Source organism: Onychostruthus taczanowskii, unplaced genomic scaffold (assembly GCF_017590055.1).
Source record: "Onychostruthus taczanowskii isolate IOZ18803 unplaced genomic scaffold, ASM1759005v1 scaffold188, whole genome shotgun sequence".
Taxonomy (NCBI): Eukaryota; Metazoa; Chordata; class Aves; order Passeriformes; family Passeridae; genus Onychostruthus; species Onychostruthus taczanowskii.
Window position 1 is genome coordinate 119,555 of NW_024499106.1, and position 9,745 is coordinate 129,299.

The window sequence follows — 9,745 nt, forward strand, 5'->3', positions numbered from 1 at the left end:
AAACTGCTGCCATAAAAATCCCCTGTCCCTGTGTGAAGCAAACCTGGGGGAGAGAAAACCCCAAAATTCTGCCATACAGACATATTTAAAAATTTCAATATTTAAAAATATTTATAAATGAAGAGAGCAGGCTGAGGCTGGAGAAACCAAGCCACTCACAAAATCCCCACATTTTGGATATTCCTTTCCCATGCTCCTCACTTTTTCTCCATCCAGGGTCAAACCCCAACAGGATTGGGCTCAAAGCTCCTGGTCCTTTGAAAAGAGGGAAGCAAGCACCCCAAAAATCCCATTTCCTCATGGAATTTCCTGCCTGAAGCCTCCCTAAGAGAGGTCACTTTTAGGATAACACCTTCCCAAACAAAGTGGATTTTGTGTCTAAATTCAGCTCAGGAGAAATTAATTCCTCAAAGATAAAAAAAAATATCAAAGGAAGAGCAAAAAATTGAAAAACTTCATTAAAAAAAAAAAACCTTAACGGAGCTGCTGTGCTGAGTGGGCTGGGCCTGCCCACACTCCATCATCCCCGAAATTCTGAAATTCTCTGGGAGGAAGGAGCAGCAGTGACTCAGCCTGCAGCACACACACAGCTCCTGCTCCAGGCTGGCAGCGGAGCTGCCCTTCCCAGGAGCTCCTGGATCCACAATCCCAGGGAATCCTGGTGCTGAGGGGCACCAGGGATGCCCAGGCTGTGCCCAGCCCTCACCTGGACTGCCACCCAGGCAGGGATGGATCCCCTTCCTCCTCTTCTTCTTCCCTTTCTCTTCCCCTCCTTTTTCTTCCCCTTCCTCTTCTTTTTCCCCTTCTTCCCTTTCCCTTCTTTTTCCTCTTCCTCTCCCTTCTTCTTCCCTTTCTCTTCCCCTCCTTTTTCTTCCCCTTCCTCTTCCTCCTTCCCTTCCCCTTCCCTTCTTTTTCCCCTTTTTTCTTCCCCTTCTTTTTCCCCTTACTTCTTCCCCTTCCCTTTCCTTTCCCCTTCTTTTTCCCCTTCTTTCCCCTTTTTGCTTCCCCTTCTTTTTTCCCTTCCCCTTTTCTTCTTCTTCCCCTCACTTTTTCTTCACTTTCCCTTCCCCTTCTTTTTCCCCTTTTTTCTTCCCCTTCTTCTTCCCTTTCCCTTCCCCTCCTTTTTCCCCTTTTCCTTCCCCTTCTTTTTTTCCTTTCCCTTTTTCTCCCCTTTCCCTTCCCTTCTTCTTCCCCTTTCTTCTTCCCCTCCCCTTTCCTTTCTCTTCCCCTTCTTTTTCCCCTTCTTTCCCCTTTTTGCTTCCCCTTCTTTTTTCCCTTCCCCTTTTCTTCTCCTTCCCCTTCCCCTTCTTTTTCCCCCTTTTTCTTCCCCTTCCCCCTTACTTCTCCTTCTCCTTTTTCTTCCCCTCCCTTTTTCTTCACTTTCCCTTCCCCTTCTTTTTCCCCTTTTTTCTTCCAATTCTTCTTCCCTTTCCCTTCTTTTTCCTCTCCCTTCCCACAGCCAATGCTCTGTAACTGGATGGGTTCCACACCACTATTTTTTCACAACTCCCTGAGGCAAGAGCAGGGTCAGGATCTGCTCCCAGGGAACACCAGGGTGAGAGGAAATGACCTCAGGCTGTGCCAGGGGAGGTCCAGGATGGACATCAGGAGGGATTTGTTCATGGAAAGAGTGGTCAAGAGTTGTCAGGCTGTCAAGCACCACCAGGTCTGCCACTTGTTCCACAGAATTTGGAATCCCTGATGGTGGAAAAGCCCTCCAAGACCATCGAGTCCAGGTCCCCACCAGAGCCCTGAGTGCCACACTCAGCTCTTCCTCCAGGGATGGAGACCCCAAACCTCCCTGGGCAGCCCCTTCCAATACCTGAGCACCCTTTCCATGGAAACATTCCACCACAATCCTCCCCTGGTGCAAGCTGAGGTCGTTTCCCCTTGTCCTGTCCTTGTCCCCTGGGAGCAGAGCCAGCCCTCACCTGGCTGCACTCTCCTGTCAGGGAGTTGTGGGGAGGCAGGAGGTCCCCCCTGAGCCTCCTTTTCTCCAGGTTGAGCCCCTACATGTCCCTCAGAAATTCTCCAGACCCTTCTCCTGCTGCTCCAGCGCTTCCCCAGCTCCCGCAGGGCTGCTCCAGGCCCTTCCCCTGCTGCTCCAGCCCTTCCCAAGCTCCACTGTCCTTCTACAGATCTGCTCCAAGCACCTGGAGGTCTCTGACCTCTCTAAGTCTTTACCAAACACCAACAGGCACTTCCAAAATCCATCCTTTAAAAACAAAAATATTCAGACCAATGGAGGAGTTGAATCCAGCTGTCCCATACTTTTGTTTCCAGCCAACATCCCCCTCCCTGCCAGGGCTGCCACAAACACAGAGACACCAACATTTCCCACTTTTATTCCCTTGGGAAACGAATCCACTGTGAGTTCTGCCCCTGCAGCCGTGGTGAGAGGCTCAGGATCATCTCAACAGCCATTAAAACATTTTAATACGGGTTTCAACCTCTGCTGGAGCCTTTGGATCCAGCCAGAAATGGATATTTGGGAAGAATTTAAGGCAAGAAAAGCACCTTGGCACAGGAACGCAGGGGAAGCACCAGCAGCCCTAAGTATTGGCAAGATTAATTTCTTCAGTTTCTCTTTAGCCAAAAAAAAAAGCTTTTTGAAAAGTCTTCGAGGTGCCAAGCTGTGCTCCCTGCCTCTGGCTGCACCTCCTGCTCCAAATCACTTGGGAGTAACTCCCTGAGTGACCCAAACCTGCTGAGTGACAGAGCAGGGACAAGAGCTCCCAAAGCTGCTCTGGAAGTTTGGACACTGATCCCTCTGTGGTGCCCCTGGGGCAGCCACCTCCTCCTTGAAAACAATTAAAAACCAATCAATTTATTCAAATTGATCTGGGTTTTGATTAATATCAAATGAGATAATGAGGGGCTGGGGCAGCAGGGGTGCACTGGGGCTGGGAGCAGTGATTTAGGCACCTCCAAGGGATGATTTAGGCACTTCCCTCCCCCCAAAACCAACTTTTGGAATTGCAGCACTGCCACCACCTTAAATTTAGCAACACAAATGGCAGCGCTGCTAAAAGGGGAACTCGGTTCCGAGGGGGGATCCGGTGTCACAGCAGCTGGAAGGAGGGGCTGGCTCTGGGTGTTCTCCACTGCTCCCGAGCCCCAGGGGCTGCTCCTCCCTCGGGAATTCATCCATCGGCACAGCAGCCCCCTCCCCATCCAGGTGAGCCCCTCTGAGCAGGGAATTCTGCAGTGGGTTGGGTGGGGAGGGAATTAAAACTCATCAGTTCCACCATCCCTGCTCCAACCTGGCCCTGGACACTTCCAGGAGCTGCAATCCCTTCCAACCTCTCATTTCTCTTTCAACAATATTTTATTATATGGCATTTTATCTCAAGGTTTCTATACAGATGCACACTATGAGATCTTTCTGTTAGGTATGAAGAATTTGAGAATTTTCTACAAATTCATTTTCCACACTTGGAAATTCATCCAAAAAAGAAAACAGCAGCTCCTCCCCATCCAGGTGAGCCCCTCTAACCAGGGAACCCTGCAGTGATTTGGGTTGGGAGGGAATTAAAGTTCATCCAGTTCCACCATCCCTGCTCCAAACTGGCCCTGGACACTTCCAGGGATCTGTAATCCCTTCCAACCTCTCTTCTTATTTATCTTTCAACAATGTCTGGTTTATTCCATTTCTAAGTTAGCATTTTTTTATCTCAAGGTTTCTATACACATGCACACTGTGTGAGCTTTCTCTTAGGTTTGGAGAATTCTTTATAAATTCATTTCCTACACTTGAAAATTCATCCAAAAAAGAAAACAGCAGCTCCTCCCCACCCAGGTCAGTCCCTCTAACCACGGAACCCTGCAGTGGGTTGGGTTGGGAGGGAATTAAAGTTCACCCAGTTCCACCATCCCTGCTCCAACCTGGCCTTGGACACTTCCAGGAGCTGCAATCCCTTCCAACCTCTCTTATTTCTCTTTCAACAATGGTTTATTCCATGGCATTTCTAAATTGGCATTTTTCATCTCAAGCTTTGTATACAGGTGCACACTACGAGATCTTTCTGTTAGGTATGAAGAATTTGAGATGGCCCTGGGGATTCATTTCCCACTCTTGGGAATTCATCCAAAAAAAGAAAACAGCAGTTTCTTCCCATCCAGGTCAGTCTCTCTGAGCAGGGAATCCTGCAGTGGGTTGGAATTTTCCACACTTTGAAATTAACCCAAAAAAGAAAACAGCAGCTCCTCCCCATCCAGGTGAGCCCCTCTAACCAGGGAACCCTGCAGTGATTTGGGTTGGGAGGGAATTAAAGTTCATCCAGTTCCACCATCCCTGCTCCAACCTGGCCCTGGACACTTCCAGGGATCTGTAATCCCTTCCAACCTCTCTTCTTATTTATCTTTCTACAATGTCTGGTTTATTCCATTTCTAAGTTAGCATTTTTTATCTCAAGGTTTCTCTACACATGCACACTATGAGAGCTTTCTGTTAGGTTTGGAGAATAATTCTCTATAAATTCATTTCCTACACTTGGAAATTCATCCAAAAAAGAAAACAGCAGCTCCTCCCCACCCAGGTCAGTCCCTCTAACCACGGAACCCTGCAGTGGGTTGGGTTGGGAGGGAATTAAAGTTCACCCAGTTCCACCATCCCTGCTCCAACCTGGCCTTGGACACTTCCAGGAGCTGCAATCCCTTCCAACCTCTCTCCTTGTTTCTCTTTCAACAATGTCTGGTTTATTCCATTTCTAAGTTAGCATTTTTTATCTCAAGGTTTCTATACACATGCACACTATGAGAGCTTTCTGTTAGGTTTGGAGAATAATTCTCTATAAATTCATTTCCTACACTTGGAAATTCATCCAAAAAAGAAAACAGCAGCTCCTCCCCATCCAGGTGAGCCCCTCTAACCAGGGAACCCTGCAGTGGTTTGGGTTGGGAGGGAATTAAACCTCATCAGTTCCATCAATCCCTGCTCCAACCTGGCCCTGGACACTTCCAGGAGCTGCAATCCCTTCCAACCTCTCTTCTTATTTCTCTTTCAACAATATTTTATTATATGGCATTTCTAAATTGGCATTTTTTATCTCAAGGTTTCTATACAGATGGACACCATGTGAGCTTTCTGTTAGCTTTGGAGAATTCTCTACAAATTAACTTCCTACCCTTGGAAATTCATCCAAAAAAAGAAAACAGAAGTTTCCTCCCCATCCAGGTGAGTTCACCAGGCCCCTCTAACCAGAGAACCCTGCAAATTTTTGGGCTGGGAAGGATTTTAAAGTCCCAGTTTCACCATCCCTGCTCCAAGGTCTGTCCAACCTGGCCTGGACACTTCCAGGGATCTGTAATTCCTTCCAAGCCCTCTTCCAGCGACAGCACCAGGAACAAACAATTCCTGTGAGACTCAGCGCCCTCCGCCCCAGCAATGAGCAGAACCCCAAATCCTCACTGCACAGCTTCTCAGGGATTACAGCAGCCTGCAATTCCCACTCTGGACCTGATTTCCCAAAAATCCACCTCGTTTTTCCCCAAGAGTGCAGAATAACAAAAGCCTTCCAGGAGCAGAGCTGATGGCAAAGCTCGATGGACACCATGTGAGCTTTCTGTTAGCTTTGGAGAATTCTCTACAAATTAACTTCCTACCCTTGGAAATTCATCCAAAAAAAGAAAACAGAAGTTTCCTCCCCATCCAGGTGAGTTCACCAGGCCCCTCTAACCAGAGAACCCTGCAAATTTTTGGGCTGGGAAGGATTTTAAAGTCCCAGTTTCACCATCCCTGCTCCAAGGTCTGTCCAACCTGGCCTGGACAGTTCCAGGGATCTGTAATTCCTTCCAAGCCCTCTTCCAGCGACAGCACCAGGAACAAACAATTCCTGTGAGACTCAGCACCCTCCACCCCAGCAATGAGCAGAACCCCAAATCCTCACTGCACAGCTTCTCAGGGATTACAGCAGCCTGCAATTCCCACTCTGGACCTGATTTCCCAAAAATCCACCTCGTTTTTCCCCAAGAGTGCAGAATAACAAAAGCCTTCCAGGAGCAGAGCTGATGGCAAAGCTCCTGTGCCCCTGAGCACGAAGAGGATCCCTAGAGCAGCAGGTCAGTGGGATTAGGCAGAGGTAAATCAGCTCCCAGGATTAGGAACCAGCACAGGGAGATCCTGGATGATCAGGTTTGAGCCAGGAAAGCCAAGGGGAAGGCAGGAATTTTAAATTAATTTCAATTAAAAGCGTTGAGGAAGGAGCACCAAGGATTTTGGTGGTGTTCATTCCCTCAGCCCACCAGCTCCAGCAGGAGCTCAGAAGCACAAACTTCTACCAGCACGTTTCAGACAGACCCGAGGACGCTTTAATTAACACTTTAATTACCATCAACTCACCTACAACACCTCCCGCCAGGGGACAGAAACTCTGACCCTCAGCAGGTACCAAAGCCAGAATCCCTGGGAGGATTTAAAGGATTTAAACCGAAAAAAAAAAAACAAAAAACCACTTTGTTTATGTATCCCATCAGCACAGAGCCTCTGGACCCCTCCAAACCTGCACCTTCCCAGGCTGAGAATAATTCGGGAATAATCCCCGGGAAAAACAGAATTCCAAAGCAAGCACGGTGGCCGTGAGGATCCCGGAGCAGGGCACGGCGCTGCCCGAGCTCTCGGGCTCCCCGGGCATCGCCCCCGGTGCCCGCAGCTCCAGCGCCACGTGCCCGGGGCTCCGAGAGACGGCACCGGGCAGCGGCACGGCCGGGAGCGGCGGCAAGGGCACCGAGAGGGGCAGGACGGGAACCGGACCCGGAGAGGGGAGACCGAGAACCGGACCCGGAGAGGGGAGACCGAGAACCGGACCCAGACAGGAACCGGACCCGGAGAGGGGAGACCGAGAACCGGACCCGGAGAGGGGAGACCGAGAACCGGACGCCGGCGGGCCCCCCGGGCATCGCCCCGGACCCGGAGAGGGGAGACCGAGAACCGGACCCGGAGAGCGGAGACCGAGAACCGGACCCCGACAGGAACCGGACCTGGAGAGGGGAGACCGAGAACCGGACCCGGAGAGGGGAGACCGAGAACCGGACCCGGAGAGGGGAGACCGAGAACGGGACCCGGACAGGAACCGGACCCGGAGAGGGGAGACCGAGAACCGGACCCGGAGAGGGGAGACCGAGAACCGGACCCGGAGAGGGGAGACCGAGAACGGGACCAGGACAGGAACCGGACCCGGAGAGGGGAGACCGGGAACCGGACCCGGAGAGGGGAGGCCGAGAACCGGACCCGGAGGGGGGAGGCCGAGAACCGGACCCGGAGGGGGGAGGCCGAGAACCGGACCCGGAGGGGGGAGGCCGAGAACCGGACCCGGAGGGGGGAGGCCGAGAACCGGACCCGGAGGGGGGAGGCCGAGAACCGGACCCGGAGGGGGGAGGCCGAGAACCGGACCCGGAGGGGGGAGGCCGAGAACCGGACCCGGAGGGGGGAGGCCGAGAACCGGACCCGGAGGGGGGAGGCCGAGAACCGGACCCGGAGGGGGGAGGCCGAGAACCGGACCCGGAGGGGGGAGGCCGAGAACCGGACCCGGAGGGGGGAGGCCGAGAACCGGACCCGGAGAGGGGAGACCGAGAACCGGACCCTGACGGGAACCGGACCCGGAGCCTCTCGGGGCAGGACGGGAACCGGGGCCGGACCCCGAGAGGGGCAGGGCGGGCACCGAGAGGGGCAAGAACCGGATCCCGATAGAGTCAGAACGGGAACCGGAGCCCGAGAGGGGCACAGAAGGAGCCCGCACCGAGCGACCCCGAGAGGGGCAGCCCCGGGCCGGGACCCCTCCGGGAGCAGCCCCGGGCCGGGACCCCCCGCGGGAGCGGCAGGGAAGGAACCGGATCCCGATAGAGTCAGGACGGGAACCGGAGCCCGAGAGGGGCACGGAAGGAGCCCGCACCGAGCGACACCGAGAGGGGCAGCCCCGGGCCGGGACCCCCTCCGGGAGCAGCCCCGGGCCGGGACCCCCCGCGGTGGAAGGAGCGGGCACACGGCGCGAGGCTCCCCGCGGTGCCCCCGGTGCGGCGCGCTCGAACGGGGAAAAACGGGGAAAAAACGGGGAAAAAAAAAAAAAGGGAAAGAGGAGGCGGCCCCTCCCCCGCGGCGTGCGCGCTGCGTCAACGCGCCGTGCGCGCCGCGTCATCGTCCTGCGCCCGCGCGCCCGCGTTGCTGTGGTAACCGGAGGGACGCTACGCGCCGGGGATGGCGGGAGAGGCGGGGGAGGGAGAGGCGGGGGCGCCTTTTATGGAAAGGGGCGGAGTTATCGACAGGCTCCGCCCAGCAGCCGTGGCCCCGCCCCCAAGGCGCGGGAATTCGGATCGGCCCCCTCGGGGGTCCCGCAGGCCCCGGGATCCTCCGTCCCCGGGGGTCCCAAATTCACGGGGGGTCCCACATCTCCCCGGGGGTCTCACATCACCAGAGATCCCACAGCCCCCAGGAGCCTTCATCCCCGGGGATCCCAAATTCACCGGGGGTCCCACACCTCCCCGGGGATCCCAAATTCTCTGGGGGTCCCACATCTCTCCGGGGGTCCCAAATTCACTGGGGGTCCCACATCTCTCCGGAGGTCTCACATCACCAGGGATCCCAAATTCCCCAGGAGTCCCACATCTCTCGGGGTCCTACATCACCAGGGATTCCACAGCCCCCAGAATCCTCCATCCCCCGGGATCCCAAATTCCCCAGGGGTCCCACATTTCCCCGGGGGTCTCACATCACCAGAGATCCCACAGCCCCCAGGAGCCTTCATCCCCAGGGGTCCCACATCTTCCTGGGGGTCTCACATCACCAGAGATCCCAGAGCCCCCAGGAGCCTTCATCCCCGGAGATCCCAAATTCACCGGGGGTCCCACACCTCCCCGATGGTCCCAAATTCACCGGGGGTCCCACACTACCCCGGGGATCCCAAATTCTCTGGGGGTCCCACATCTCTCCGGGGGTCCCAAATTCACTGGGGGTCCCACATCTCTCCGGAGGTCTCACATCACCAGGGACCCCAAATTCCGCAGGGGTCCCACAGGCCCCAGAATCCTCCATCCCCCGGGATCCCAAATTCCCCAGGGGTCCCACATTTCCCCGGGGGTCTCACATCACCAGAGATCCCACAGCCCCCAGGAGCCTTCATCCCCGGGGATCCCAAATTCACCGGGGGTCCCACACCTCCCCGATGGTCCCAAATTCACCGGGGGTCCCACACCACCCCGGGGATCCCAAATTCTCTGGGGGTCCCACATCTCTCCGGGGGTCCCAAATTCACTGGGGGTCCCACATCTCTCCGGAGGTCTCACATCACCAGGGATCCCAAATTCCCCAGGAGTCCCACATCTCTCGGGGTCCTACATCACCAGGGATTCCACAGCCCCCAGAATCCTCCATCCCCCGGGATCCCAAATTCCCCAGGGGTCCCACATTTCCCCGGGGGTCTCACATCACCAGGGACCCCAAATTCCGCAGGGGTCCCACATCTCCCCGATGATCCCAAATTCCGCAGGGGTCCCACATCTCCCCGATGATCCCAAATTCCGCAGGGGTCCCACATCTCCCCAATGATCCCAAATTCTGCAGGGGTCCCACATCTCCCCGATGATCCCAAATTCCCCAGAGATTCTCCATCCCCGGGAATCCCACCTCTCTGGAGACCCCTCATTCCCTGGGATCTCTCATCCCCCCCCATGGATCCCCAATCCCCGATGATCCCTCATCCCCCAGGGACCCCCCACCCCGCCCGGGATTCCCCTTCTCTGAGTATCCCCCCTT

At 55.0% G+C, this 9,745-nt stretch overlaps 1 long non-coding RNA gene across 1 annotated transcript; it reads left to right on the plus strand.

Annotated features, from left to right (window-relative positions):
* Nucleotides 1–5,850: 5,850 nt before the first annotated feature.
* LOC121334280 lies at nucleotides 5,851–6,750 on the plus strand. The gene is made up of 3 exons (XR_005952422.1): nucleotides 5,851–6,060; nucleotides 6,239–6,385; nucleotides 6,475–6,750. It is a non-coding gene; the product is annotated as an uncharacterized LOC121334280 (long non-coding RNA).
* Nucleotides 6,751–9,745: the final 2,995 nt, after the last annotated feature.